Raw genomic sequence first — 19,499 nt, forward strand, 5'->3', positions numbered from 1 at the left:
TTTCCAAAGCACACCCAATTCATATAAAATAACCATATGCTTTAGAAACAGCCAGAAGGACAAAGGAAAACAAGATTGCTCGTATGCTGCTGAGGTTAAAAGTATAAAGCTCCACCACCTATAATTATCATAATCATAAGATACGGGATGAAACTTTGGTACCATGTGCCTGGAACCAAGCATGCAGGCACACACACATATGGAGAGTCCCGTTCTAGATCCAAATCTACCCATATGTACCAAGTCCGTGTGTGCTGTCTACGTACCTCTACCTTGTAGTAACTCTCGACTGCACATCCTGATCGGGACACAAAGTGTACCACTATTGACTGTAGGGTGCAGAGCAAGTGGCTTAAGCACTCAAGCAAACACTCCAATGAAATAGTTGATAAGGAACTGCTGGCTTGGTAAGCGAGAGCAAGTTGATTGGTGATGGCACATACCTGCAAAAAAACAAAACATTGCTGTTTTCTTTACATTTTCAGATTTCACTCCAGATTTCGAGTTTTATAGTCCATGTGCAGATGTGATCCTCCAAATTCAAATTATATTTCTATTACATACTTTAATTCATCCGTGAGAGTCTATCATGGAAAATCGCATCATATAATGCATGAAATCTCTCCAAGCTCCTAATTTGAAAACTATAGCACTTACAAAAGTGATGTCTCGGCCTCCAGTGATTCGTAGTGAGTGAGGAAAGTGAGAAAAATATGCCAGCACTTTATCATAAGGAAACCGTTGTGGCCTTTTGAAAGTCAATCCACAAGAGTAGATAAGTGCAGCAAGAGTTGCACATTCCTACTTTTTAACTTCACTTGAGACAAAAGGTGAAAAAGTTGAGTTTCACTACTGTGATTACTGTTACAAGATCACATGATTTTACAACTTCGATCTATTGCTTTCTTAAAAGACAAGACCTGCCATAAGAAAACTTATTCGGGACATTTCAAACATACACGTTGTGTTTCCCTCTCTCAATGGTTTTTAGTAACACAACATTCTGCTTGAATGAATGAAAAATAAACATTCCCTCGTCTTTTACTGGTTGGAGAGTCACTCGTCTTGAACAAAATTGTGTGACGGGGAATGGAAAGGTTGATTGTTGAGTCGTGGGATTGTAATGACAACTATTGTTATCAAGTCTGACTGGATCATCCATCTCAGAGAAACCCGTCGATGATCCTATTAGTGGTTGCCTTGTCACCAGCGCTTCAAAGCACAGATAAGAGGTGTCGGAGCCACAGATAAGGAATTCTCGTCAAGGCAAAAGAATCGAGCAGCAGATGGAATGGTGGAATCGCAAGTTGTCCTTTTCAATATCCATTCCTCTTATTCTAGATCGTCATTGCAACACATGCCCTGTCTGCAGAAAGACTGAAATCATTTTCCAACATTTACATTGGTACAGATGCTGCTTGTTACATTGTTATAAACCTCACATTGTTATAAAGTCTCTCAACATATCCATTGCAGTTAACTCGCAGGGGTACCCGGCGTTGCCTGGTATATTTTTTGTGAGGGCCTAAAACAATTCCCTACACCCAGGAAATAATGGGGCCAAGGATCATTTAATATTACTTTTCACATAGCTACAAAGGCTTAAGCACTTTTGAGAGATTTTGAAATGGCCCGTCGCGGTCGCCTGTCCAACTCACAATCCTGTGAGATTTGCGGAAACTCCGTAGAATTGCAATTGTCAATTATGACCATGACCAGGAGACCTGAAACTAAGGGATTGCAAAATGCACTTCACACATCGATAAATGTACTGTACCTGACAGGGTGATCACAAAGTCGTGTTACCCCCCCCCCCACCTTAATCATCTACTATATATATATATATATATATATATATATATATATATATATATATATATATATATATATATATATATATATATATATTTTCCAATTTTTGAATCCAATTCCAAAAAATTTTCGAAATTTCTTTTTGTCTAACACGCTCACTGGTACTCACTGATGAACCTCTGAAAGTTTGACGAAGATCCGTTCAGCCATCACTGAGAAAAATGGTGACACACAGACACAGACACCCTCTCTTACAGTTTAGATATCGACCATTTTGGGGGGTTTGTTAATTATCCCATGGAGGAAGTGATCAGATATGTATTGGGAATGTTTTCCTCCATTTGTGTTCGACAATAATTCCGTCTTCATCTTCAACTTCCTTCACTTCCTTTGGTGTGTTTGATCCGAAATGACCTTTCATCCATGTCAAGGTGATTGATCAATACAGTACAGCTGATACATCTTTTCCGTTTATTTTCTCATTGCACTCATGGAATTACCTAAGCCAATGATGTGGTTGAGAATTAAATATGAAACAAGAAATGGTGAAGCTTTTGGAAATATAATCGAATGGGCTGCAAATAACCAAATGATGAACGTCGCCGGAGAAAGTTTATTTTTTAATCCAATTCTTTCACGAACTGGCTGGCCAGGCCTGGCGGTTCCACTGGACCTCATTTTGGGCAAGAATTTGCAATTGTTCGGAGTTCAGGAAGTAAGTCACCTACTCTTCGTAAAAGACACACAAACTAATGCTAACAGATGGGACATCCACTCGGCCACTCATTGTGATGCAAGACCCTGCATTGCACGAGAGCGACCAATCAGACAGCTTATAGTCGTGTCGGGAATCGAACCCAGACTGGGCAGCTCAAAGGCGGATCTGCTATCTGTTGCACCATCCTGTCGGACTAATGACTTGTTCAGAAACAGGAAAATCTCACACCATAATTCCACATTTATTTGTGGTTACGCAAAGTAAACTATCATCGTTTATTAATGTTTTAATAACTGCACACTGCCGAACAGGATTTCAAAACACTTAAGTGCCCTATTGTTGATCCTCCAGGATAGTGTAATAGACAGTAGAAAAATCGTGCAAATTATGATACAAGCATCAAATTTGGCATTTATGTTCTGCAGGGCTTTCTGATCAAATCTGCCTGATTGGCCATTTGAAAATCCAAATTTTGAAATATTTGAAAAAAAAAAAAAAAAAAACTTCAAAAAATACTTGAAGTCACAGCTGGCTGAAATTCTTGAAGCACAAGTGAACATCCCAAACAGAGAACCAAGGGGAGATGCAGTCATCATTGATGGCTCAGCACTTATCAATGCCCTACCTCCACGCACCTCAAAGATATTTGATGACTGCTAAAGAAGACATCATCCCAAAGGTGGAATCCTATGGTGCCAGGTACGAGAGGGTGGACGTAGTGTTTGATGTGTACAAGAAGTCAAGTCTGAAGTCCGAGGCAAGGTCGAAAAGGGGGCAAGGAATCAGAAGAAGAGGGACAGGAACCAGTAAGACCCCAAGTAACTGGAGAAGCTTTCTTCGAGATGACAGCAACAAGACTGAGCTGTTTCACTTCCTTGCGGAAAAGATGTGTGAGGCACAGACGACAAGCACAGTCATTGTCACAAAAGGAGAAGATGCCATTAGCAGCACAAGGAATCACTGGATGCTGTGTCTCCACGTTGTCATGAAGAAGCTGACACTCGAATATTTGTACACGCCAGGGATGTAACGACTGATGGTAGCAAGTCCATTATCATTAAGGCTAATGATACGGATGTACTAGTCATAGCAATATCTGTACTGCCATCCTTACAGGAACTAGGTCTCGAGAACATGTGGATTGTCTTTGGCCAAGGAGCCAAGGCGCGATGGATTCCAGTCCATGAGGTAGTTTCTATAATAGGGCCTGAGAAAGCTAGAGGGATCCCATACTTCCATGCGTTCACTGGATGTGACGTCGTGTCTGCCTTCCGCGGTAAAGGGAACAAAACTGCATGGCAGACTTGGAACGTCTTTGATGATGTTTCTGAAACATTCACCAATCTCAGCCAGCATCCAACATTGATTCGTGATCTTGACTTTTTTTTATTATTATTTTTTCAAATTTTTCAAAATTTGGATTTTAAAATGGCCAATCAGGCAGATTTGATTAGAATCCCCTGGAGAACAAATGTGCCAAATTTGATGCTTGTATCATCATTTGCACGATTCCTCTCAAAAATTGCTGTTATCTGCCCCACTCGGAATCTGGAAGCGAAGTTCATCGAAACATTTCAGAACTTCATTTTGTATTATCAGTCGACTCGAAGCAGGCATGGAACTGATGGAAGAAGCATCGAAAGCACTGAAGATCTGCCATGGCCACAACCCCAGTCCCTTGCCCCACCCCCAAAAAGTTATCGCTATTTATTGCAGGGAAACACCTCAAATAAGAGAAACCCAAGGTGATAGTGATGATACACCTGTAATTTACCCATAGTTTTGTCATGTATTATACTACTTCATTAAATTGATAAATAAATCAATAAATGTTACATTAAATCACTGGTTTAGTTCAGGGCTCCCGATAAGGATTATAAATTCGCAGGCGATGCATTTTCTTTCAGAAGCTTAATTTCCATGGAAAATTTGATGACATCATTATTTGTTTCATGGTAGGTCATGGTAGGAAAGGTTTATGAGAAACAAGCAAAAACAAAAAAGAGAGTAAAGAGTACAATTGTTGATAGAATGAACATTGTCCTTTTACAACAACCAATTTGATGTGAAATTATTCCGAGTACACAAGGGTGCATCTTCAGGACCATTTACAAATGCACGTAATTGTTATGGTTCCGGGGGAGAAATTAAGGGTTTTGTCTTGGTGTCTGTGGTCTCCCACTTTTTGAAGAATAATTTTTCCAAGATTTAATTTTTTGATTATTCAATTTTCCACAATTTTCGAATATTTATTGTTATTATTTTTAATTATTACTGTATTTCTTTTGTCAATTTTTTTAAACTAGCAAATACCACCAGTCACTTCGCTGATGTGAATACTAAGAGAAGGGGGGGAAAAAGAGGGGGGGGGAGAGAGGAGTGGGGGAGAAGGAAAGGGGGGGGAGAGTGAGGAGGTGAAGGAGGAAAGAGAGAGGAGGGAGAGGGAGCGAGGAGGGAATGAGAGTGAGGTGAGGTGATGGGAAGGGAAGGCAGATGTGTGGTGAAGCGTTAATTACGATCCATACTGTCTCATAAAAATGATTATTATTAGAATAATAGTGAAGATTAAAACAAAATAATGTCTGAAATCCATTTTTGTACTGGTCATATGATAAATTTCCTGGTGTTGGCAAAATGGTTAGGGTGGTCGGCTTTGGATCCTAGGATCCTGAGTTCAAATCCCACTCAGATGTTGAATTAATACCAGGTGGGGTTGACTCGGCCTGTCATCCTTCCGAGGTCAGCAAAATAAGTGCCAGCTTGCTGGTATCCTGTGTTGGAGTGGCGATATCCATCCAGGATCCGTCCAGGATTGTATCCAATAGCCAACGAGACTGCTGAGGCAGCACCAATGCTCTGAACAGAGTATGGTCCCAATACATGGAGACTATAAATACCCCCCGGAGACAAACACGGCCAGGACACGTCACGGTCAAAGAAAAACACCGTCCAGAAATAAACACCACCTGGACATGTCCGGAGATAAACGCAAACACGTTCAGAGACAAATAGCATCCAGAGATAAACACTGCCTGGACATATCGAGAGGCAAATACCGGCCGGAGACAAACACCACTCAGAAACATCCAGAGACATACGCCACCCAGACACTTCCAGCGACAAACACCCCCTAGAGATGAACACCGCCTGGACACAGAGACAAACACTGTCCAGACATGTCTCGAGACAAACTCAGACATGTTCAGAAACAAACAAACACCACCTGGACACATCCAGAGATAAACAACACCCAGCCACATCGGGAGATGGACACCACCCGGACATAAACACTGTGCCTAGACACGTCTGGAAACAAGCACCGTCTGGTCATAATCACTGCACAGACATGTCTGGGGGGAGAAGGAGAGAGGGAGAGAGACAGGGAGACAGAGACAGAGACAGAGAGAGGTTGCTGCACTTTATTAGGAGGTGGCATAGTGAAGATGGGAGAGAAGAGAGAAGAGAGAAGAGAGAAGAGAGAAGAGAGAAGAGAGAAGAGAGAAGAGAGAAGAGAGAAGAGAGAAGAGAGAAGAGAGAAGAGAGAAGAGAGAGAGAGAGAGAGAGCTGGGGGAGGGGAGTTAGCAGAAAGAAGAGGTTATGCTTATGAACAAAACACACACAACACACACACACACACACACACACACACACACACACACACACACACACACACACACACACACACACACACACACACACACACACACACACACACACACACACACACACACACATATATAAAGCTCTTTCTAACCATGAATGACTGACTAACTGACTAACTTACTGACATATTTCCATTCGGTACATTCCAGGTGGCATACAAAGCTGAAAATTTGCGTGCCGATGGACATCAAAGCCAGTACACTGCAAAAAACACCGAATTGTTGGATAATATCCATAAATGAAAATATAAATAAATGAAAAAAAAGAAAAAAAATGCAGGTGAGCAACTCGAGAATGGGGAAGCATGATAATTTTGTGTACCAACGGACATACAAGCCAATACACCAGGGGAAAAAAAAAATCACAGAACCATCAGAAAGCATCCGCAAATGAAATCATAAATAAACTAGAGGGGGAGCACTCGGGAGAGTGCAAAACATCCGCCGCCAATACTGAGGGGTCACTCAAGTGAACCTTATGTCTTATTCATTAAATATGGTCAACAGTGCTGACAGTTATAGTTCTTTTCTCCATTTTTTTTTGGGGGGGGGGGAGGGTTGGAAATCACTTAAAACATGTAGAAATGCAAAAAAGAGAAATCGAAATTTTGTTGAAAAAAAGTTGCAAAAACATTTTTGTTCTCTATTTTTTTTGGGGGGGGGGGGGTTGGAAATCACTTATAACATGTAGAAATGCAAAAAAAAAACATTTTTTTTCTCGAACAATTTTTGGGGGAGGGGGTTGGAAATCACTTAAAACGTAGAAATGCAAAAAAAAAATTTTTCTTTTTTTTTGGGGGGGGTAATTTTTTTGGGGGGGGGGTGTTGGAAATCACTTAAAACATGTAGAAATGCAAAAAAAAATTTTTTTTTCTATAAATTTTTTTTTTGGGGGGGGGGGGGGGTTGGAAATCACTTAAAACATGTAGAAATGAAAAAAAAAATCTCTAACAATTTTTTTTTGGGAGGGGGGGTCCAAGTCCAAGTCCAAAATTTAATGGCATAATCCTTGGACCATACCTAACCACCCCCCACCAAGTTTTGTCGAAATCCGTCGAGGAGTTTTTTCGTAATACTGTTCACAAACAAACAAACAAACAAGCAGTCATCGACTGGTACTTACGAAATCGTCAACTTGACCTCTGACCTTGTCTAATAAAAGCTGTCTCTGGAGAAGGTAGCGACGCAAACCAGAAGTTTCTACCATGATTCTGTACCAAACCATCAAAAAATTGAATTTTTGACCCCACTGTGACCTTGACCTTTGACCGATTTTGACCAAAGTCTAATCAGCACTGGCCATCACCCTCCTGAATCACGTGGTGTAATTTGACATTGGTAGCTTCTTCCGTTCTCGAGTTTTCTGTACCAAACCATCAAAAATCGAATATTTGACCTCACTGTGACCTTGACCTTTGACCGATTTTGACCATAATCTAAGCAGCACGAGCCATCACCCTCCTGAATCACATGGTGTAATTTGACATTGGTAGCTTCTTCCGTTCTCGAGTTATCGTGCCTACAAACAAACAAACAAACAAGCAGTCATAGACTGCTACTTACGAAATCATCAACTTGACCACTGATCTTGTCTAATAAAAGCTGTCTCGAGAGAACGCAGCGACGCAAACCAGAAGTTTCTAAGATGATTCTGTACCAAACCATCAAAAATCGAATGTTTTGGATGTTTGACCTCACTGTGACCTTGACCTTTGACCGATTTTGACCAAAATCTAATCAGCACTAGCCAGCAGCCTCCTGAATCACGTGGTGTAATTTGACATTGGAAGCTTCTTCCGTTCTCGAGTTATCTGTACCAAACCATCAAAAATCGAATATTTGACCTCACCGTGACCTTGACCTTTGACCGATTTTGACCAAAATCTAATCAGCACTAGCCATCACCCTCCTGAATCACGTGGTGTAATTTGACATTGGTAGCTTCTTCCGTTCTCGAGTTATCGTGCCTACAAACAAACAAACAAACAAACAAACAAACTAACAAACAAACAAACAGAAAAGGAAGGCATCAATATACTTACGAAATCTTTAGATTTCGGAAGTAACAAACAACTAGAATGGGCACTCGGTAGAGCGCATACCTTCGCCTCCGCTACTTTTTTGTTCTTGGCATGAGCGTGGGGGGAACAGAACAGTGAACATTTTGGTGTTGGTTTCATGCAAATCGGTTTTGATTTGACCGTGTTTTGACAAAAACCGCATATTTTGAAAGGTCGTGACCCCACTGACCTTTGACCCCCAACCACTAACAAGGGTAATGACGTAATTGTGCCATGTCGCCCATCACAAGATTGGGCAATGAATTCTGAACATTTTGGCATCGGTTGCATGCCAATTAGATCAAAATTGACCACGCTATGGTAAAAATACGAATTTGACCTTTCCGTGACCTTGACCTTTGACCCGATCGCTCCCAAAATCTAATCAAATGTTCCTTGCATAATAACCTATCATCCCACCAAATTTCAAGCGATTTGGTTTAATACTTTCTGAGTTATGCGAATAACACACACACACACACCACACACACACACACACACACACACACACACACACACACACACACACACACACACACACACACACACACACACACACACACACACACACACACACACACACACACACACACACACACACACACACACACACACACACACACACACACACACACACACACACACACACACACACACACACAAACAAGCAGTCAGACTGGTACTTACGAAATCGTCAACTTGACCTCTGACCTTGTCTAATAAAAGCTGTCTCGAGAGAAGGTAATGAAGCAAACCAGAAGTTTCTACGATGATTCTGTACCAAACCATCAAAAATCGTAACGTCGACCTAAGCAAAAATCTCCAATTCTCCAGGCAATTATTTAATATTATTTTATCAAAGTTACAAAACTGTAATATTCGGCCATCCACCAACAATCTTTACATAATCCCACGGCTTAGCGAGTCAGGCATGCACCGATAACCTTTATTGGGATAAAAAATGACTTTTAAACACCATCTTTATCGAAAACACCGTCAGCGCGCACACGGAAAACATTGACGTGACACAATGACGCCTCTGCTCGAGCGCACTGCACCATGTGACGAGCTGTGATGCGGCGAGTGAAATATTTTTTATACAATCTTAAAACGTCTCCAAAACATCCGATTTTTACCAGAACTTCGACAACCGAGTTTTAAGCGTCCGAAGCGATCGCAAAAACCGAAGACAAAATTAAAATCGAAGTTAAAACGAACTCGTAATGTCGACTGAAGCAAAAATACTCCATTTCTCACATGAATTTACGGAATTATGTTTGACCTCACTGTGACCTTGACCTTTGACCGATTTTGAGCAAAATCTAATCAGCGATAGCCATCACCCTCCTGAATCACGTGGTTAATTTGACATTGGTAGCTTCTTCCGTTCTCGAGTTATCGTGCCTACAAACAAACAAACAAGCAGTCATCGACTGGTACTTACGAAATTGTCAACTTGACCTCTGACCTTGTCTAATAAAAGCTGTCTCTTGAGAAGGTAGCGACACAAACCAGAATTTTTTACGATGATTCTGTACCAAACCATCAAAAATCTAATATTTTGGATGTTTGATCTCACTGTGACATTGACCTTTGACCGATTTTGACCAAAATCTAATCAGCGCTAGCCACCACCCTCCTGAATCACGTGGTGTAATTTGACATTGGAAGCTTCTTTCGTTCTCGAGTTATCATTTTTTGGATGTTTGACCTCACTGTGACCTTGACCTTTGACCGATTTTGACCAAAATCTAATCAGCACTAGCCATCACCCTCCTGAATCACGTGGTGTAATTTGATATTGGTAGCTTCTTCCGTTCGAGTTATCTGTACCAAACCATCAAAATCGAATATTTGACCTCACCGTGACCTTGACCTTTGACCGATTTTGACCAAAATCTAATCAACACTAGCCATCACCCTCCTGAATCAGGTGGTGTAATTTGATATTGGTAGCTTCTTCCGTTCTCGAGTTATCGTGCCTACAAACAAACAAACAAACAAACAGAAACGGAAGGCATCAATATACTTATGAAATCTTTAGATTTCGTAAGTAACAAACACACAAACAAACAAACAGAAACGGAAGTGATCAACATACTTATGAAATCTTTAGATTTCGTAAGTAACAAACAGGACGGAAGTCATCAATGTACTGACGAAATCTTTCGATTTCGTCAGTAAAAAACAACGTTGCATTGATATAAACATTTCAAGATGTCCATAAACATTAATTTTGAGAAAAAGCTGACAATCATTGTGTGCCAGTTGGAAAACATTTGGGTCTGTAATTTAGAAAACGTTTTAATACAGCAAACAGCTCAGAAATCAGATGTTATCAAATATATTTTGCTTTGAAACTCACAGAGAAACCATACAATCTTTCTAAAGCATACTGATTCATATAAAATAACCAATTACTTTAGAAACAGTCACGAGGACAAAGGAAAATGTGATTGCTCGTACGCTGCTGAGGATAAAAGTTAAAATCTCCACCACTTATCAACACAAGATATGGGATGAAAATTTGCCAAAACGGTGCCCGTAACCAAGCATGCAGGCATGCACACATACCCGTGGAGAGTCCCATTACAGATCCAAATCTACCCAAATGTACCACATCCCTGTGTGCTGTCTACATACCTCTACCTTGTAGCAACTGCTGACTGTAGTAGTGTACATCCCGATCGGGACATCAGCTGTACCACTATCAACTCATAGGGTGCTCGACAAGTGGCTTGAGCACTCAAGCAAGCACTCCAATCTTTCTACCTTTCGAGTGCAGCCTTATGGCTGCTGGTTACCTAATTGGTTAGGGACACGGCTATGCCGCTGATGTCCCTTTAACCAGTACACTGGTACTCATTTTGCCGACCTCGGAAGGATGACAGGCTGAGTCAACCCCACCTGGTATTATATCAGTGGCAAACGGGGCTCCAACTCAGAACCCTTGGATGCCAAGTTAGCCACCCGAACCACTAAGCCAACACCAGGCGAGCACTCCAATGAAATGGTTGATAAGGAATGGCTGGCTTGGCAAGTGATAGTGAGTTGATTGGGAATTGAACCTCAAAAAGCAATCACCACTTTCTGCACATTCTTCAATCTTTTCTTCACTTCATGTAATTGTTCGAACGGCAGAAAAAGTTAAGTTTAATGCTTTGCTTAAATAAATACACTTATAAAAATCTCCAGTTTGTTAAATTTTTTGGATTTCACTCCAGATTTTGATAGTTATTTAGTCCACCTGATCTGATCCTCCAAACTCAAATTATATTTCGATTACATACTTGAATTGGTCTGTGAGAGTAGATTGTCGAAAATCGCATCATGTCATAATGCATGCAATTGCTCCAAGCTCTGAATCTGAAAACTCTAACACTTACAAAAGCGAGGTATACAGCAATTCCTCGGTATGCAGATGAAACACTCGATATCAGTGAGGAAAGTGAAAAAAACATTTTCAGCGCTTTATTGTTTATAGACCATTGCGACCTCTTCCAACTCAAGGTGTTGTTGAGCAGGCCGAACAAAATGGCGAATTAAGATCCAAGCGGTGGAGAGTGGGGTGACTGAAGATGTGCCTTCAGACCCCAGTGAGGGAGAGTGAGGTGTCCGAGGATGCGCCTCGATAAAGAATAATTAAATAAGGCCGTTAATTGTCTTCAAGAGGGGGTGTTTAAATTAACCCAAACACCCACTTTTCAATCACGCACCACCTTAGAGTTCACTTAGTATACATGCAAAGTTTGGGGCCACTAAGTTTCATGGTTTGTAAATTATGGAGGCAATGGACGGACAGATGGATGGACAAACATGAACATTTATTATTATAGATTTTCCAATTATGAATTTTTCATTTTTTCTCATTATTTATTTTTAATATTATTTGATTTTTTTGTTATTATGGTTCCCAGAAGGAGGCATTAAATATTTGTGCCATGGTGTCCCACTTTTGGGAGAAAAAAAAAGTTTGGCTTCATGCTGAGGCGGAATTTCAAGTGCGACTAATTGGCTAATATTATGAGTTGGCTATACCAGTAACTATCAGCAATCCCAATCATAGCCCGCGAGTTGAGGGAAGGAATAGGTAAATTGAGAGGTTGAAACAGTGATAGGGATAGATCATTAGCCCCCGTTGGACTTAGAAATGGGGGCTTATAGATTGGGTCTCATCCATCCGCAGCCATATCTCAGACATGTATGGACCGATTTTGTTTAAACTTGGCACAAAGACAACACATGGTGATATATATTCACACATCATTTTGTTTCGAAATTCAATCAAAGATGGCCAACTGGTGGCAATTTTAGTTGTAAAAATCCGATGTTGAACACATCCTCAACCATTTCTCTAATATGCATTTACATATATTGGTCAAACTTGGCAAACAGATAATGAATGATGGCTTACATAAGCACGTCATATTTTTTTTTGAGATCAGATCCAAGAGGGCCTACTGGTGACCATTTTCTTACTTAAACATGTCTCCAACCATTTCTTGAACATGTATGGTCCAATTTTGTTCAAACTTGGAAAAAGCACAGCACATGATGGCATACACCTGATGCTCACTATATTTTGTGATCTGATCAAAGATGGCCGACTGGTAAACTGGTGGCCAATTTAGTTGTAAAATCCCGATATTGAACACCCAAACCATTTCTCGGACATGCATTTACCGATGTTGTTCAAACTTGGCACACAGATGATGAATGACGGCTTACATATGCACGTCATTTTCTTTTGAGAAAGAATCCAAGATGGCCGACTGGTGGCCATTTTGTTACTTACACATGTCCCCAACCATTTCTCGAACATGCATGGACCGATTTTTTTCAAACTTCTTTCATTCTATATCATGAAGCATATTTCATGAAAATTAAAATAAAAATTCTGAATATTATTTTCAATTTCACCCCAACCACCTTCAAGTACAGTTTACAAAAACTGATCAGATAGCATTTTAAACTGAATGACAATTTTTTATTGTCTGCAGTTTTAGAATTTCTTTCATATATATGGATAAATATTATTAAATGTTATTCTGTTTGTGTAATTCAGTATGTCTCCCCCAAAATATATGGACATTGAATCCCTTCTGTGCAAAATTTGCATTCCCAATCAAAAACATCTTACATGTCACATGACCAACTATCTTGCACAACATAATATATACTACGTGATCCACATCATTATAATATTCCTGACCAAATAACCTAATCGTACGCAATCTTCCATGTCACATGACCACTCAAGTCAGTTGCGCATCCACATAAATCTTGTAAATATTGGCTCGCCCTTTAACTCTGTACAGCAAAATTACTAAAACCATTGGGCTATGACATTTTAGTTCTTTTTTTTCTCTTTGTTTTTGCATACATCATATGTAAATGGCCCTTTCACATCAGCTTCTACAGTACAGGTCTTCATCGATTTTGTTTCTTACAGACCATTAAAGGAACCTAATATGCCCTTATCTTAATCCTAAAAAGTTCTCGATTCCTATATTGTTGCTCTCAAATGTCGATTCGGCCAAGATACCTTACATCCAACTCATGTACAGGACACACCGACATAACCATCTTCATGTTCAAAAATAGCTCTTGTACATCCATGATCAAAATGACATTACATGATTAATAATTATCATTAGACACAATGCTTTCATCAGCAAGCTACATCTATGTGATTTATTCTCTTTTTCAATGTTGCATTTTGTCATCCCTGATTGAACTCTGTCTTTGCTATGTCCGGATCATACAAACAACTCGGAGCAATTAAAGCCAATTTGGGTCAATCGATATCTGGCAAGGCCGGAGGATCGAGGTGTATCAGCAAGTAGAAACGATTTTCCAAAATGTGTACTTTACATGCGGTGTATCTCGGGGAATGGGGAATGGTGGTTATGCTGAAGCAGTGTTTCATTGTGATGGTGTATTAATATTCTCTTTGCCTGGTGTTGGCTTAGTAGTTAGGGTGGTGGCTTGGGATCCTAGGATCCTGATTTAAAGCCCCGTTGGCCGCTGAACTAAAATACACCAGGAGGTTGACTCAGCCTGTCATCGTTCCGAGGTCGGCAAAATGAGCACCAGTGTACTGGGAAGGGGGACATTGCATCAGCGACATAGCCATGTCCCAACCAATGATGCAACAGAGAGACAGAGAGACAGAGAGAGACAGAGACAGAGACAGAGACAGAGACAGAGACAGAGACAGAGACAGAGACAGAGAGAGACAGAGACAGAGACAGAGAGACAGAGAGAGACAGAGACAGAGACAGAGACAGAGACAGAGACAGAGACAGAGACAGAGACAGAGACAGAGACAGAGACAGAGACAGAGACAGAGACAGAGACAGAGACAGAGACAGAGACAGAGACAGAGACAGAGACAGAGACAGAGACAGAGACAGAGACAGAGACAGAGACAGAGACAGAGACAGAGACAGAGACAGAGACAGAGACAGAGACAGAGACAGAGACAGAGACAGAGACAGAGACAGAGACAGAGACAGAGACAGAGACAGAGACAGAGACAGAGACAGAGACAGAGAGAGAGAGAGAGAGAGAGAGAGAGAGAGAGAGAGAGAGAGAGAGAGAGAGAGAGAGAGAGAGAGAGAGAGAGAGAGAGAGAGAGAGAGAGAGAGAGAGAGAATATTCTCTCCTTCATTTTATCCTTTCCATCACTGTTGTTGCTTGAGAAAGTAAAACGGCAGGTCAAGCTTTCAGCAAGCTTTCTGGTCGGTACTGGTGCGGTTGGAGCACCACCGTTTATCAGTTAAAGTAAGTCTAAACTGTTATTGAAACAAGGTAGTGAAACGAACTAGGAGGTATCTAAAGAATATTTGCGAGTATACCTTGACTGGAAGCTTTGTAATAGTTTTAAGGGCACATGGCTGGCTGTGTATAGTGCATCAGAGCTGCGTTTATATAAATTTAATCACGTGGTTGTAGTCAAGTATAGTGAGCATCATGAGGAGATCAGTTGAGCCTTGGCTAGAATGAGATGGCATTATGCTGAGTGGATATCTGTATGTGTCCTATGTACATGGTAAATGTCCCATCAGACTCTTTACACAGCCAGTCTGGCACAGTCATTGATTGTGCCTTGCCGTAAATGGAAGGCATTTCCAATCGTCCTTGAGGGCCTTTGAGATGGCTGAGCGGCCATTTAAATCCCTCCACCCCTCCAACCCCAGTCATTTCACCTTCAAGCAGTGCAACCACAAACACAAAACATACATGTTCTTGATAGTAAGTAAGCCAGTGGGCTGATGTCCTAATCTAACCCATGCACTCATGATCCTGCATACACCTATGCTGATACTGTACTTCTCTCATTCCACTTCTACACCTTATTACCTCACACACGCAAAGCGAAAAGTGGAGTTAAACAATTGGTTCACTTTGTGTGTGTCTGTCTGTCTGTCTGCAACTTCAGTTTATGATCGCAGAAAAACTTCATTTCAATTGATTGTTATATTTTGAATATGAATCGGAACATGAACCTGCAGTTTTGGAGTTCTTTGGCTCTGAATTTGTCCTGATCGTGCACGTGCAGAGAGGAGCGAGATAATTATTTTACTCTGTCTGCCTACCTGGCAGTCAAACAATCCCAGGAAAAAAAAATCATTTTCTGTAGTAATTCTCTGCAAACTACTGTAGTATATGAGAGTACAACTCTCATATACTATAGTTCTAACTGTAGCATTTTTGCCTGGGATATTAATTCCAAACAGGAAAGTTACTGCTTTGAAGGATGTCATAAAGGACACAAACAACAGGCATGAATGTAACATGTTAAAGGAGGTGGTGTAAAAGATGCTGCATCAATGGCGGTAAACTTCCAGAATTTTTTTTTCCTACAACTATAAAATCTTTATTTTATTTCAACCGAATTATAAACTCGAACACTGGAGAACACAAATCACCTTGTTGGCACTTTCAAAATCCTTCTGTTTAGCGGTACTTGTTCAAAATATAATGTCATTTTACATCATTATGACCAATCAAATTTGTCGCTCGTAGACCCTGCCCATGTCCTTATTTCTCAAGATTGCGCGGCATAAGCAGCTAGCATGGGTAAGGTGTTCTATGAACTCTCGTTCAAAATGATCCTGTTTGCACGTACAGATAGGTACCTGGGAAGAACAAAAAGTGAGACCATTAAAGTTATGGTGATTTAAAAGTGATTGACCAGTTTTCCAACTGCCAAGATCATCCTCCAACTTCTCCAAACAGTGGTTCCAGAACTTCAGCGATGGGTCCACATCAGTAAATGCACAATCTCATCAGTGTCCACACAGCCAGTCAAACAAAAAATGCAATTTCACCCTCAAACATCTTACTTTCATGCATAGCTTTTCCAAGAGATGTTTATCTTCCTTGCTAAAGGCTTTCATGTATTATCACACATTCACAATTCTTAGAGCACATTCCATTATAAAACAATACATATGATACTGCACCTCACATTATGAATGAATACACACACTTTACTTGTATATTACACATTACCGAGCACATTTACATGACATTTATCCATGCTGCCACGTTTCATACAAGTATCTTCCACCATTATTCCAAAAATGTATTACTAACCTCATATCATTTTGAAAAATACCTCGAGCCTGTTTAACATTCTCATCCAAACTTGAAGAATTTGTTCAACATTCATATCTCATCACTTTGCTAACGAACAAATGCTAAGATCCCTGGTTCAAATCCCATAAACTGTTGTTTTAGCCTTTTTGACACACACGTTGCATTTGGCTGACAGGATGGACTCCAAATATGTACTCACCTCTAAGCTGTCTCACTTAAGTTTGAATCCAGATCCAGCTATATAAATTGTCATCCCAGTGTTTCACAGGCAGAGTGATTCATCAATGTGGGTGCTGTCCCTTGAATGGACGTTAAAATGGGTGTCTCGTCTGCCGGAATTCCTTAAAGATCTCCTCCACGAAGCAAGGACCGACCGTGTCCTCCATGAAGGGTAGGCGAGCTTTTGCCGGCACAATAAACAAATTACAAAGTCCTGCCTGAACTACTTGGTTGAGCATCAGGCCTGGCCAGTCGGTTCGTCAAAGACTTGGAACAAAAACCTCCACCAGTTAACCCCACAAGAATGTGGGAATAATCGGTGGCTGTTGTGGTTATTGCTCAGTCAAGTTTTTGAAATCCCCCAAAAAACTGCAAACAAACACATTGAGATAACCAAAAAACACACACTATAATATTCAAAAACACATTAAAATGATCACTCCCAACTCTCAAAGTTGGGAAGGTGAACAAAATATTTCTTTATACCTGTAATAATTCAATGTCCAACAATGTTTGATGAACCCAAGTGCACATTTTTAATGGTCCACTCCAAAGGCCTGTGTACATGTCCTTGCCTTCTTGCAGTGTCTGAGTGTCTGTGTAGAGTTTGGTCGCAGCAGATGCTTTGATTTGTGCCCCGATGCTGTCTCGTATTGTCTCCGCAGTAGCTTTAAGTGTTTCCATCGGGCAAGCAAGTTGAGTGAAGCCAACATGTGAACATGGACTGGATATGTGCAACCAATAAAGATCCAGATACTCAACCCCCCACGCATACACCACACACCCAAATAATTACATGTTATGATACCACACTGTCCTCAAAATACTGAAGTAACTTTAATTGGGCGTTAATTGGGATATTGCTGGCAAAAGTAAAGGGTAATTGTATTTTCGGATAATTGTAGTCTGATCCTCCACTGAATAATTGTATTCATATTGTTTGTATTTAAGTGCATCATTTGATTGTTCTCTCCTTGGTATTATGTTGCAACGTTAAACACAATAACATGGTTATTTTGCTCTCTTTCATTTCAATGCAAAATCAGTAGGGAATGCCTTAAAAAGATAGCACTTTGATTATAGCTACTGGTCACTTACAAACTGCACTGTGGGTAGTATATCCATTTGATGCATTCTGGGTATCATCGAATATACACTCAGTGCACAAAACATTAGCAACACCTGCTCTTTCCAAGAAATATACCCATCAGGTGAATCATTTATTGCACCTGTGAAATCCCCTTAAATCAGTGTAGATTAAAGGGAGGACACAGGTTAAAGAAGGATTTCTAAGCCTTGAGATGATTGAGACATGGATTGTGTGTGTGTGTGTGTGTGTGTGTGTGTGTGTGTGTGTGTGTGTGTGTGTGTGTGTGTGTGTGTGTGTGTGTGTGTGTGTGCTATTCAGAGGGTGAATGGGCAAGACAAAATATTGATTGCCTTTGAACGGGGTATGGTAGAAGGTGCCATGCGCACTGGTTTGAGTGTGCCAAAAACTGCAACGCTGCTGGTTTTTTCCTACTCAACAGTTTTCCGTGCATATCAAGAATGGTTCACCACCCAAAGGACATCCAGCCAACGGCAGGCTCGTGGTCAAAAATGGCTCATTGATGAAAGAGGCTCAAACGAATTGTGCAGAGTAACAGACGGGCTACAGTTAGTCCACTGATAGTTCAGTACAACATCGGTGCCAAAAGACCCCCAAAAGAATGAACAACTCATCGTACCACGAATGGGGTATGGCAGCTGATGACTGCACAGAGTTCCACTTCTTTCAGCAAAAAAAAGAGAACCTGCAGTTTCAGTGGCTAAGGAACAAAAACACTGGATACTGGAGGATTTGAAAAACATTGCCTGGTCGGATGAATTCCGGTTCCTGCTGTTTCACACTGATGGGAGGACTCGGATATAGAGAAAAACCACATGAGTACATGTATCCATCATGCTATGTATCAACATTGCAGGCTGGTGTTGGTGGTGTGATGGTGTGGGGTGTGTTTTCACCCTTGGACCACCCTTGATAAAAGTGGAGCAACATTTGAATGTCACAGGATATCTGAACATCATTAGAAATCAGGTGCATCCCTTCATGGCAGCAGTGTATCCATCTGCAAATGGATTTCTTTAGCAGGATAATGCGCCACGCTACAAGGCTAGGATTGTCCAGGAATGGTTCCATGAACATGACAGCGAATTCAGCTTGCTGCAGTGGCCTACTCAGTCACCAGATATCAATCCAATTGAGCATCTGTGGGATGAGATGGAACGAGCTTTTCAGAGTAGATGTCCACTACCAGCCAACTTGACCCAACTGTGGGAAGCATTGGAATCAACATGGGCCAACATCCCTGTGGAACACTTTCGACACCTTGTAGAGTCCATGCCCTCATAAACTGAGGCTGTTCTGAGGGCAAAAGGGGG

General features: G+C 40.9%; 1 long non-coding RNA gene across 3 annotated transcripts in view; it reads right to left on the reverse strand.

The window, feature by feature from the left end:
• Positions 1–19,499, reverse strand: part of LOC147012990 (uncharacterized) — a 113,820-nt gene that overhangs the window by 42,923 nt on the left and 51,398 nt on the right. For all 3 annotated transcript variants that reach the window (XR_015051145.1, XR_015051143.1, XR_015051144.1), the window contains exon 4: positions 267–443. This is a non-coding gene — a long non-coding RNA (uncharacterized LOC147012990). The remainder of the gene's footprint in view (positions 1–266; positions 444–19,499) is intronic.

Source organism: Eptatretus burgeri, chromosome 14, assembly GCF_056783735.1.
Source record: "Eptatretus burgeri isolate ZD-2024b chromosome 14, Ebu_testis_v1, whole genome shotgun sequence".
NCBI lineage: Eukaryota > Metazoa > Chordata > Myxini > Myxiniformes > Myxinidae > Eptatretus > Eptatretus burgeri.